The sequence below is a fragment of the Dendrobates tinctorius genome, unplaced genomic scaffold (genome assembly GCF_039654945.1).
Source record: "Dendrobates tinctorius isolate UK_male_01 unplaced genomic scaffold, ASM3965494v1 ptg000246l, whole genome shotgun sequence".
In the NCBI taxonomy this organism is placed as follows: Eukaryota; Metazoa; Chordata; class Amphibia; order Anura; family Dendrobatidae; genus Dendrobates; species Dendrobates tinctorius.
In genome coordinates, this window is record NW_027361913.1 from 3,511,148 (window position 1) to 3,524,180 (window position 13,033).

Genomic DNA, 13,033 nt, shown 5'->3' on the forward strand with positions numbered 1-13,033 from the left:
TATTGTCGATCACACTCATTGAGCAGCCTAAACTCAGCGCATGTAACTACAACCAAAATGTTTGAGTGTCATGGTGCAATATGTGAGCATTGGGGGCTGTAACGCTCACGGCCGTGCCCAGCCTCGCCTCCGCTCCGGCGGCGCCAGCTGTTACCACCTCCCACCGGCACCCTCGCCGCAGCGCTATCTCTTACCCAGCTCTCTGTCCTCCGACGTCCCTGCGCCTCCTCCTTAGGTCGCGGGCGCGCGCCAGCGCTCTCTCTTCTGTCGGCGGTGGGCGGTGCTGAGGGCGTTGCGTACCGCCCACTTCCGGGTCCTATGATATTTCAGGCGTTCTCTCTGTAGAGAGGACGCCTGAGGATAGTGTGTTACTTTATGCTCTGTTCTGGCCCCTTCTGTCATTGTAGGGATCTAGTTTAGGTCCTCTTCCCGTCTCCCTGCTGGTCTCCGTTCTGTCTCGCTTTCTCCTTGTCTCTCCCTCTCCCCGCTCCCTAGGTCTCGTATGTAACCCGTCCCTGTACTTCCATCTGTGTCCTCCTAGTGTGCACCCCCTCTGCTCTGGTGCCTCCTCCTGTGTCCCTACAAGTAGCGGCTGCCTGCCGCCTCCTCATCCTATAACCCTGCTCGGGTTCTCTACACCTCTGTCCAGTGTTCTTGGCCACGCTGTTGCCCCGTGTCCCCGAGCTGTCCCTCCTGGTACCGGCTGTCGCGGTTCTGTCCTCTGCGGTTTTGCCCCTAACGATCCCTGTATAGGGGTCGGTCATCACCTGGCACGCTCGACCCAGGGGCTCCAGATCCGCGACCCAGAGGGTCCACTCTCGGACATTGTCCATTCCCTGTCCGCTACAGTATCCTCAGGCCATGGACCCCGCCGGTGCCGCGGCCACTACGCAGAAGGAACTGCTGTTCCTGCGTGAAAATCAGACCCGGATAATGTCCTTCATGAAGTCCATGGACACCCGGTTGTCTGCTCTGCAAACCTCTGACCCAGGGCACACACCCCTCCTAGTCAGCCTTCAGCAGGAGCTCGCGCAGCAGCGCTATGCCCAGTCCCACATTTTGGGTTATATGGCGTCCGTTGACGACCGACTGCTTGCCTTGCAGTCCGCCGCGGCCGCCGCTACCCCACCCAGGGACGCAGCCTCGTCTCCGCCCCCCCGACTGGGAAAGCCTCCCCGGTATAGCGGAGATCCTAAACTATGTTGGGAATTTTTAAATCAGTGCAGACTGCACTTTGAGCTCTTGCCCCAACAATACCCCACTGATCGCGCCAAGGTGGCGTTCATTGTTTCCCATCTTGAGGGAGAAGCCCTATCCTGGGTGAATCCTCTATGGGAGAGGGACGATCCTGTCGTGTCTAGTATTCAAAACTTTCTGGAAACGTTCCGCAAAGTTTTTGACGAGCCCGGACGCTTAGCGTCTACTACAGAGGCCCTCTTTAACCTCCGCCAGGGGTCTCTTACGGTGGGACAGTACGCCATCTGCTTTCGGACTTTGTCGTCGGAACTTGGATGGAATAATGAGGCACTTGTGGGGGCCTTCTGGAGAGGCCTCTCAAGTAAAATTAAGGATGAACTTGCCGGTCGGGATACCCCAACCACCCTGGAGGATCTCATATCCCTGGCCACGCGCATAGACCTGCGGTTTCTGGAGTGCGCTCGAGAATCGGTTAGGGAGCGCAGACCCTTCAGGCTGTATCAAGCGCCCATTCCGCGCCCCTCAGCTCCCTCTACTAGTATCGGTCCCGAGCCTATGCAGGTAGATCGGATTAGGTTGACTGAGCAGCGTCGCAGGGAGAGGATGACGAACGGGCTCTGCCTGTACTGCGGTGGAGCCAATCACTTTGTGCGCACCTGTCCGGAGAGACCGGGAAACGCCTCCACCTAGGTCAGGTAAGAGGGGTCTCCCTAGGTGATCATAAATCCTCTCTGCCCCTTACCCTTTCAGCTTTAATTATTTCAGGTCGGGAGCGCAGATCTGTGGAGGCGTATGTGGACTCGGGTGCGGCGGGTAATTTTATCCGGCAAGATGAGGTGGATAAACTCCAGATTCCGGTGGTCATCTTAAAAGATCCGCGTGCTATCACCTCCGTCGATGGAAAACCTCTTCCCGAGCTCGTCACCATGGTTACGGCCGAAGTAGACCTACAAATTGGAGCGCTTCATGTTGAAAGAATTGCCTTCTATGTCCTGCCTAATTTGTTCCAAGCTGTCCTCTTAGGATTACCCTGGCTCCGGCTGCACGAGCCAGTCGTCGACTGGTGCTCAGGGGAGATCCTACGCTGGGGTCATTCCTGCCACGCACGGTGTTTGCTGCCCATCCTTCATCCTCGTTCCCTGCCTATGCCAGCCAATCTTCCGGGTCTTCCCGCACCGTACTACGCGTATGCCGATGTTTTTAGTAAAAAAGAAGCCGATTCCCTGCCCCCACATCGGGCCTATGACTGCCCCATCAACCTGATTCCCGGAGCCACGCCGCCCAGAGGGAGAACGTATCCCTTATCCCCAGCTGAGACCACGGCCATGACTGAGTACATACAGGAGAACTTGGCCAAGGGGTTTATTCGGAAATCCGCGTCCCCAGCAGGCGCAGGCTTTTTCTTCGTTCGGAAGAAGGACGGATCCCTCAGACCATGTATCGACTACCGGGGCCTGAACAATATCACGGTTAAGAATCGATACCCGCTCCCGCTGATTCCGGAATTGTTCGACCGGCTGAGAGGGGCTCGGATCTTCATGAAGCTGGATCTACGGGGAGCCTACAATTTGATCCGGATCCACGCAGGGGATGAGTGGAAGACGGCCTTCAATACCCGTGACGGCCATTATGAGTATTTGGTCATGCCGTTTGGTCTCTGCAATGCTCCCGCCGTGTTCCAGGAGTTCGTTAACGAAGTGTTTTGGGATCTCCTGTATTCGTGCGTAGTAGTGTACCTAGATGATATTCTTATCTTTTCGCCTGACCTATCCTCTCATCGGAGAAGCGTACGCATGGTCCTGCACCGACTCCGGGAGAATCACCTCTACGCCAAAATTGAAAAGTGCCTCTTCGAACAGACCTCACTACCCTTCTTGGGGTATATTATCACAGACTCCGGTCTAAAGATGGATCCCGAGAAACTCTCTGTGGTACTCAAGTGGCCCTGTCCTGTCGGTATAAAGGCCATCCAGCGTTTCCTTGGATTCGCGAATTATTACCGACAGTTCGTGCCGCATTTTTCCACGGTGACCAAACCCCTCACGGCCCTGACCCGTAAAGAAACTAAGCCAAACAGCTGGTCTCCCGAGGCTGAAGACGCCTTTCTGGCGCTAAAACGCTCCTTTGCCTCAGCGCCAGTCTTACATCGGCCAGTGGTCAGTAGGCCTTTTGTTCTAGAAGTGGACGCCTCTTCCAGCGGAGCTGGGGCGGTTCTCTCTCAGCAAGCCTCCTCTGGACAACTGGTGCCCTGCGGGTTCTTTTCCAGATCCTTCTCACCTGCAGAGTGCAACTACTCCATTGGAGACCGGGAATTGCTGGCCATTAAGATGGCTCTAGAAGAATGGCGGTACTTGCTCGAGGGGGCGGTGCATCCCTTTACTATCTTCACGGACCACAAAAATTTGGCCTATCTGCAGTCCGTGCAGAGACTCAACTCCAGACAGGCCAGATGGGCCTTGTATTTTTCTCGGTTTGATTTCAAGCTGCACTTCCGGCCCGGCGATAAGAACGTCAAGGCGGATGCACTCTCCAGGTCCTTACAGTCGCCTGATGAGGACGAGGGTCCATCATATATTATCGAGCCTACCAAAATGATCACTGTGGCCCCTGTGAACTTTTCTGCTCCTCCACCAGGCAAGACCTTCGTGCCTCGGAATAAGCGTCTGGAGGTGTTACGCTGGGGGCACTCCTCCAAGGTTGCTGGGCACGTCGGGACCAAGAAGACCCTCTCGCTTCTCGCCCGTTATTACTGGTGGGCCACCCTCCGCCAAGATGTGGTGGATTATGTTGCTTCTTGCACAACCTGTGCTCGGAACAAGGTCCCAAGGACCCTTCCCTCCGGCCTTCTCCATCCGTTGCCTGTTCCGGAGGCTCCATGGCAGCAAATTGCTATGGATTTCGTGACTGACTTGCCTCGCTCAGCCGGTTGCACCACCATCTTAGTCGTAGCGGACCGCTTCTCTAAGATGGCTCATTTTGTCCCCCTGGCCGGATTGCCGTCAGCTCCGAAGTTGGCCGAGATCTTCATCCACCAGATCTTCAGGTTACATGGTCTCCCCCTACGGATTGTGTCTGATTGTGGGGTTCAGTTTACGTCTCGCTTTTGGAGGGCTCTCTGCCGACTTATGGGTACATCCACCGATTTCTCCTCTGCTTATCATCCTCAGACCAACGGGCAAGTGGAACGGATAAATCAGGGCCTGACAACCTATCTGCGTCACTTTTCCAATACTCATCAGGACAACTGGGTCTCACTTCTACCTTGGGCAGAATTCGCCCATAACAACCACCCCAGTGAGTCGACCACCAAATCTCCGTTCTTTGTGGTCTCTGGTCGCAATCCGGGGGGTTCCACTGCCCTTTATCACGTCATCAGGAGTTCCTGCAGCAGATGCTCTCGCCATAGAATTTTCTAAGATTTGGAGGGAGACCAGAGAGTCCCTCGTGAATGCCAGTGCTCGAATCAAGAAACATGCGGACAAGAGACGAAGGGACCTTCCTCCGTACCATCCTGGCGACAAGGTCTGGCTCTCGACCAAGCACATCTGCTTGAAAGTTCCTTCCTATAAGTTGAGTCCTCGTTACATCGGCCCCTTCGAGGTGCTAAAACGCATCAATGAGGTGTCTTATAAACTGAGATTGCCGGCTTCATTCCGGGTCCCCAACGCCTTTCATGTCTCGCTCCTGAAACCTGTAGTTCTGAATCGGTTCCAACCGGCCTCCATTGCCCCTCCTTCGCCTGTTGGCTCGGATGACATCTTTGAAATAAGGGACATTTTAGCCATGAAAAAGGTCAGGGGGAGATCCCTCTTTCTTATAGATTGGAAGGGGTTTGGCCCTGAGGAGAGGTCCTGGGAACCTCGAGAAAACATCAACGCCCCCCTAATATTGAAAAGATTTCTGGCCAATCTCAGAAAGGGGGGATGTAAAGGGGGGGGTACTGTAACGCTCACGGCCGTGCCCAGCCTCGCCTCCGCTCCGGCGGCGCCAGCTGTTACCACCTCCCACCGGCACCCTCGCCGCAGCGCGATCTCTCACCCAGCTCTCTGTCCTCCGATGTCCCTGCGCCTCCTCCTCAGGTCGCGGACGCGCGCCAGCGCTCTCTCTTCTGTCGGCGGTGGGCGGCGCTGAGGGAGGTGCATACCGCCCACTTCCGGGTCCTATGATATTTCAGGCGTTCTCTCTGTAGAGAGGACGCCTGAGGATAGTGTGTTACTTTACGCTCTGTTCTGGCCCCCTCTGTCGTTGTAGGGATCTAGTTTATGTCCTCTTCCCGTCTCCCTGCTGGTCTCCGTTCTGTCTCACCTTCTCCTTGTCTCTCCCTCTCCCCACTCCCTAGGTCTCGTATGTAACCCGTCCCTGTACTTCCATCTGTGTCCTCCTAGTGTGCACCCCCTCTGCTCCGGTGCCTCCTCCTGTGTCCCTACTAGTAGCGGCTGCCTCTACACCTCTGTCCAGTGTTCTTGGCCACGCTGTTGCTCCGTGTCCCCGAGCCGTCCCTCCTGGTACCGGCTGTCGCGGTTCTGTCCTCTGCGGTTTTGCCCCTAACGATTCCTGTATAGGGGTCGGTCATCACCTGGCGCGCTCGACCCAGGGGCTCCAGATCCGCGACCCAGAGGGTCCACTCTCGGACATTGTCCATTCCCTGTCCGCTACAGGGGCCTTATTTTATTTTTGTGCCTAGGGCCCCACTTTGTCTAAAACTGGCCTTGCCTACCAAATGCATACATTTAGAAGAGTGATGCACTGCAGAGTAATTAGCTTCTGCTTATGTTTGCATTAGTGTATTTTAAAAGATATGGAAGAAGAAATGTTACTTAGTAAAAAGCAATTACTTACTGTGCAGTTGTTTAGATAAGTCTCCCTGCATCATTGTCAGAATCCAATTTTCTTTAGATCTTATGAATTTTCAGGAGATGGGTTTAAGATAACAAAGTAATATTTCTAATGTAGCATAACAGAGATAAAGCATATGTAAGTAGAAGGTATAAATATCAGCACTACTTTAAAGCATATAGCATTTCTCTAGCAGCGTGAAAACTAAAGACCAGGTATGTTCGAGGGCTTCTCTTCATTCTTTCTTCCTTTCTTTCTTTTTTTAGAATTCTTCTTTCTTTTTAAATAAACGAGAATATTATTAAAACTATTATCCTAATTCAAAATCAAATAAGAAAGTATTAGATCCAGCATATTCAAATAATAGTTATACCCAACAATTATGTAAAAATGAAAACATATAGTTAGATGATGGGGTTTCTTTGTTTCAAGCCGATAATGTCATCATAAATAGTGTGGAGAACTTGGAGGATGACATAGATTCTGCATGACAATTTGGAGAAGTTTAGAAACTTTTTTATGCAACATTTGTTATCTTTTATGTATTTTTCATTAGTATTACATTACTTTTTTCTTTTTAACACAGTGTCAATGCTACTCTGAGGGAATTTAAATACTCATGTCTTTTATAAAAAACTCAGTCTGTGCTGCTTTCATCATATCACAGCTGTGAACCCTCCTGTGAAGTCTATGAAAAATATTTAAAATAGAAATTCATCTGATGTCATTCATATTGCATCAATATGGCTTCCATTTTTATAAGAGGCTGTCTAAAGTAGTTCAATGTCTCCTATAGAATATAATTTGATACATGACCACACTGTGTAATCGGTATTATGTATGTTTATATATGTTGATTTGAATCCTGCCTTCATTGATATTCTCCCTAAAAATCTGTTCAGGATTATGGAAGGATTTATATTTATAATGGTTATGTTTGTATGATCCTTTTGGAGCAGCATAATGTGCATAAAGAATAGCATATTCATAAATCCCCTAACATTGTACGGGAAATATCATACATAAAATAAAATACAAATACTGAGTATATGCAGCATGTAGATACGTGCTTGATCACTCTGCCATTGCTGGGAGCAGTCCTCAAAATCTGGGAATTTATCGAAATCATCTATGCCAGAAAATATAACTAACATCACCGTAGTGTTTGACATCTGCAGTTAAGGTGACGTAATTTACCAGAGTGCATATTTCATGTTGTAATGCTGCTATTATCAGATCATTGACTTGTATTGCTAACATGGAACTCATGTGTTCAATAACAAGAAATTATTATTCCTTTGGAACGGAGAATGTAAAATCAGCTTTTACTTACTCACCCTAATATTGCTGTACAGAAGACAACATTTAATTTGAGGAGTAAATAACTGGAACTACACAGTAAACACATATTGCATGCTCGCCACTACTCAGTACTCGCCGGAGTATCTCACTGCTCGAGATGCTCGGAGCTCGCCAAGTATTTCCGGGGTTGCTCGGCAGGAGCTCAGGTCCCCTCCCTGCATGTTTGGGGCTCTATAGAGAGCGAATGAACATGAAGGGATTGTCTGCCACACACTGTAATGCCGCAGCCATGTTGGTTGTGGCATTACAGTGATTGGCTGGCCGCACAGCATCATCAGGTCTATATCAGACCTGGCACCGCCATACTCATCACAGTCTACTCTGGGATCAGGCAGTGTAGGAGAGGTGCTGCTGAGCAAGGGAGAGATTTGTTTGTTTCTTAGCTAGTGTAGGTATACCACAATATATTATACACATATCTATCTCAACTAACAGTCCTTCTGAGGACTAATCCAGCTGCATAGATATCAGTGCTAAGCAGGCAGGCAGTGTATGTGGCAGACTGCAGTGCATATAGCAAGAGGGTACATTCCAGTTCTGTTTGCTGCTGTTTTTCAAGATATTTCTAGACATAGCCCTAGGTATCAGGGCCAGGAATATTTTTGGGGGGATCTTAATCCTGATAATTTGCTTAAAAAGCAATCCAGAGAACACTGTTTTTCTGCTCCATTTGCTTGTTGGCACTACAGAATACAGCCAGATCCTTTCCATATTACAGCGCTAAAAATCCATCTATTTAAAACTGTGGTTTGTCAGTCACACGGATCACATATAAGTACGCTCAAAATTCTGCCATTTATGGCCTCCATTTAAATTTTGTTTGAGTGTGTTAGCGAAGTTATTGACATGTTTGCTGTTAAAAATATAAAAATAGTTACCTACATGCCAGCTATTTAAAACTACGGTTTGTCCGCCACACGGATCACATATAAGTGTGCTCAAAATTCTGCCATTTCTGGCCTCCATTTCAATTTTGTTGCAGTGTGTTAGCGAAGTTATTGACACCAGTTTGCTGTTAAAAATAGTTACCTACAGGCCAGCTATTTTAAACTGTGGTTTGTCTGTCACATGGATCACATATAAGTGCGCTCAAAATTCTGCCATTTCTGGCCTCCATTTCAATTTTGTTGCAGTGTGTTAGAGAAGTTATTGACACCAGTTTGCTGTTAAAAATAGTTACCTACAGGTCAACTATTTAAAACTGTGGTTTGTCCATCACACGATCACATATAAGTTCATTCTAAATTCAGCCATTTGTAGTGAACATGGAAAATGGGCAAGACACATGGCAAGGGATAGGGAACTGGATGTGATGGTGATGGTGCATGCAGAGACCGAGGCCGTGGGCAAGCCGAAATTGTGCCACAAGAAACACCCACATCTTCTTGCCCGACCTTCCTGTCCCAATTACAAGGGGACTGCAGAACACCACTATTGAACCCAGAGCAGTGTCAAAAGGTTGTTGGTTGGATAGCAGATAATGCTTCCAGTCATTTTGCCACCACCACCCTGTCTTCCACACAGTCAAGTCTCAGTAGCTGTGAGTCTGGACTGCATATTCCTCACCCTGACCCTCCTTCCTCTCAACATGCCGAGTCCCCGGAGACAACTTATCCCACACTTGGATACTCCGAAGAGCTGTCCACTTTTCTATTTATAGATTTTGGCCTCTCGCCTTGTCCACTTGAAGCGGGGCAAGAGGAGATCGCATGTAGTGATGCACAGATATTTGAGCAGCCATGGTCACACAAGGTGATGATGGGAAAGTGTCACAAGAGATGGACGATGGTGAGACACAATTGCCAGAAAGTCAGGAGGAGGACCAGGGTGAGGAAGTGGAAGACGAGGTGGTGGATGATATAGTAACTGACAAAACCTGGCAGGAGGACATGCAGAGCGAGGACAGCAGCACACAGGAGGAGAGAGGTATAGCACCCCAACAGGCAGGAAGACGCAGTGTGGTGGCCGCAGACAGAAGGCGGGAAACTGTTCCCCGTAACAGCAACATGATGGAAGTTGCCAGTACAACTGTTAGGTCTTCCTGAGTCTGGTTGTTTTTTTAAAGACTTTGCCAATAACCCCAAAAAGGCCATTTGCACCACCTGCCAGGTCAGCATCAGCAGGGGTAGCAAAACTACCAGCCTGACCACCACCAGCATGATCAGGCACATGGCAGCAAAGCACCCATCTTTGGGGGCCAAACCCCAGGGTCCAGAAACAGTGTCTGTGGGTGACAACACTGCTTCTTCCACTGTTGTGCGTGCAAGCCAATCCTCTGTCCATGGTGCATGTGAAGGTGCCTCCTGCCCTGCACCTGTAGTTGCACACACTCAACTATCACCATCAACAAGCACGTCCAGGTCCTTGTCCCAGTACAGCAGTCAGTTGTCCATACTCCAGTCCATGAAACGCAAGCACAAATACGCAGCCAGCACCCCACAGGCCACACTACTAAATTCCCACATTTTGCAACTGCTTGGGTTTGAAATGTTGCCTTTTAGGCTTGTGGAGATGGAAGCTTTCCACAACCTGATGGCCGCGGCCATCCCAGGGTACTCGGTCCCCAGCCACCACCATTTCTCCCTGTGTGTCGTCCCTGCATTACATTACACAAGCACGTGTCCCACAACATTAGCCATGCCCTCAACAATGTCATTACTGGGAAAGTCCACCTAACCACGGACACGTGGACAAGTATTTGTTGGCAGGGATGGTATATCTCGCTGATGGTACACTGGGTTTACATAGTGGAAGCCGGGACCCAGTCGGACCTTGGGATGGAATACGTCCTCCCGACGCCGAGGGTTGTGGGCCCTAGGTCAATCAGAATAGCCCTCACAGTCTACAGCTCCTGAACCTCATCCTCCTCCTCTTCAGCCTCCATCTCCAAATTGACTATATCAGTCACAAGCTGGAAGTATTGCAGCTCTACCTCAGCCAAGTGTCAACAGGCTGTACTGAAGCTAATATGCTTAAGTGACAAACCGCACAATGCTGATGAGTTGTGGACAGCTCTGAAAGAGCAGGCAGATCTGTGTCTGACACCGCTGAACCTACAGCCATGCATAGTCGTGTGTGATAATAGCCGGAACTTGAATAGGTGAGCTCACACACATACCATGCTTGGCCCATGTGCTTAACCTCGTGGTTCAGCGGTTTCTCAAAACCTACCAGGAGCTGCCAGATCTGCTTGTCAAAGTAAGCCGCCTGTGTGCCCATCTTAGAAAGTCAGCTACAGCTTCCGCCGCCCTTGCCGTGCTTCAGCAGTTTTTGCAGCTTCCAGCTCCCCGACTGGTGTGTGATGTCCCCACGCATTGGAACTCTACACTGCAGATGTTGGGAAGGATTTGTGAGCAGAAGAGGGCAGTTGTTGACTACCAGCATCAACAAGGCCATTGGTATCCAGTTCAGACTCCATACATAAGACCTCAGGAGTGGACATGAATGTCAGACATATGTACCATCCTCCAAAATTTTGAGGACTCCATCAAGATGGTAAGCGGCGATGATGTCATAATTAGCATCACCATCCCTCTTCTCTATGTTCTGAAATGCTCTCAGCTTACAATCAAAGAGGATGCATTGCAGGCTTAGCACGATGAGATGGAGCAAAGAACCATACAGGGTGATTACACACAGCCCAGCCTCATCTCATCCTAAAGTGGATTGGGTGACCATGAGGAAGTGGAGGAGGAGGAAGAACAGGAGCTAGTTTCATGTGCTATAGATGGTACTAACTGCACAACTGTCATACTGTCTGTTCAACGTGCATGGCCTGAGCACAGGGATGAGGAGGAGGAAGAGAGAGCATGGTCAGTCTTCCTCTTGGTGAGGACACGGAAGCCTTGACTGTTAGCAGTCTGGCACGCATGGCTGAGTTTATAATATGCCGCGTTTCCCGTGACCCTTGCAGTCTCAAAATTTTGGGTGACAGTCATTGCTGGTTGGTGACACTTCTAGACCCACCCTACAAGGAGAAATTTCTATCTCTTATTCCTGAGGTGGACAGGTCTACTAAAATGGGGCAATACCAGAAGGCCCTTGTTGCAAAATTATTTTAAAAATTCCCATCTGATATGCTGGCGGCAGAGGTCACAGTTCATTGGACAACCAAGGAGTACAGGCGAGAGAGACACAACTCCAATCAAGCAGAGGCAGGGAAACACTGTCAAAGTTCTGGGAGAGTTTTCTCAGACCCTCCTATCGCACAGACCCTTAGGTGCAGGGTACTCTCACAAGGAGTGGAAAGTTTGGGAAGATGCTGAGGGAGTGCCTTGCTGACCGTACCAACGTCCTCCGTGATTCCTCTGTGCCTTATAATTATTGGGTACTCAAGCTGGACACATGGCTTTAACTGGCTCTCTACACCTTGGATGTCCTGGCCTGCCTTGCCGTTACGATTTTCGCAGAGCGGGTTTTTACTCCCGCTGGTGGAATTATAACTGATAACCGCATCTGCCTGTCAACTGAAAATGCTGACAGGCTTACTCTTAAAAAAAATGAACAAGGGCTGGATTGGGCTAGACTTCTCAACACCACCGAATGATAGCAGCGTAACATAAACTCAAATCCAGTGCCTTTTTTTGGGAGGTCTATTCCCATGCATCTCTTCACACCCACACATGGGTATACGCTTCCTGATTTTGGCTATTTGCTGTTGTCCTCCTCCTTCTCCTCATCCTCATACTCCACCACCATATCACCAGCGTGACCGTGGTCTGTGATGCAACTCCCACATCATTTTTTATGATGCCCATAAAAAAGGTTATACAGTATGTTCATGTATAACCCCCCAGGGGTAAATGTTTGTCAGCCCATACACTTAGTGCATGGGCATTACAAGTATAAGAGAACCGCTCCCTTCTAATGGGAACATTTTTTATGAGGCCCTCCTCCACATCTCTTCCAAAGGGCATTGGAGAGCCTCCAAATTTTTGGCATCCCTTGCATTCACTGCATAGGCAAACACTACGGGAGACCCACTTACTAATAATGGGAACATTGTTTCATGAGGCCCTCCTCTACGACTCTTCAAAGGGGCATTGGAGTGCCTCCAAATTTTTGGTAGCCCTTGCATTCAATGCATAGGCAAACAGTATGGGAGACCCACTTCCTAATAATGGGAACATTGTTTTCAGAAGACCCTCCTGTACGTCTCTTCAAAGGGGTATTGGGTGCATCCAAATTTTGGACATCCCTGCCACTCACTGCATACGCAACAAAACAGTATAGGAGACCCATTCTTTAATAATGGGAAAAGCAAGGCATAGCCGGCTGATGGCTCACTAAGAATATTGAGGGCTGACTGCTGGCCCTTTAAGAATAGTAAAGGCCGCCTGATGGCCCTATAAAAATATGACTTTCAGAGTCCCTCCTTCATAAATGAAACAGGATGTGTCTGATGATGTGTCACACATAACTTGGCCAAATAAGGTTGTAAAATGTTAAAATGACATTTCCCAGTGAATGCATTTGTCTTGGTTGAAAGCAATGCTAAAGTACAAAAATGTGATGTCACGTGTGACTGGATACTCCGCCTCCAGCAGGGCGAATTTCTATGACACCCATGACCCTGGATACACTGCCTCCAGCAGGGCAAATTTAAACAATGAAACGTGCAGCCGGATACACCGCCTCC

At 49.4% G+C, this 13,033-nt stretch overlaps 1 protein-coding gene across 1 annotated transcript in view; it reads left to right on the forward strand.

The window, feature by feature from the left end:
* The first annotated feature begins 6,223 nt into the window (after positions 1-6,223).
* The window catches only part of TSHB (thyroid stimulating hormone subunit beta), a 77,319-nt gene continuing 70,509 nt past the window's right edge, over positions 6,224-13,033 (forward strand). Inside the window, exon 1 of the mRNA XM_073557270.1 lies at positions 6,224-6,248. The gene's annotated coding sequence lies outside the window, so the exon portion shown is untranslated. The remainder of the gene's footprint in view (positions 6,249-13,033) is intronic.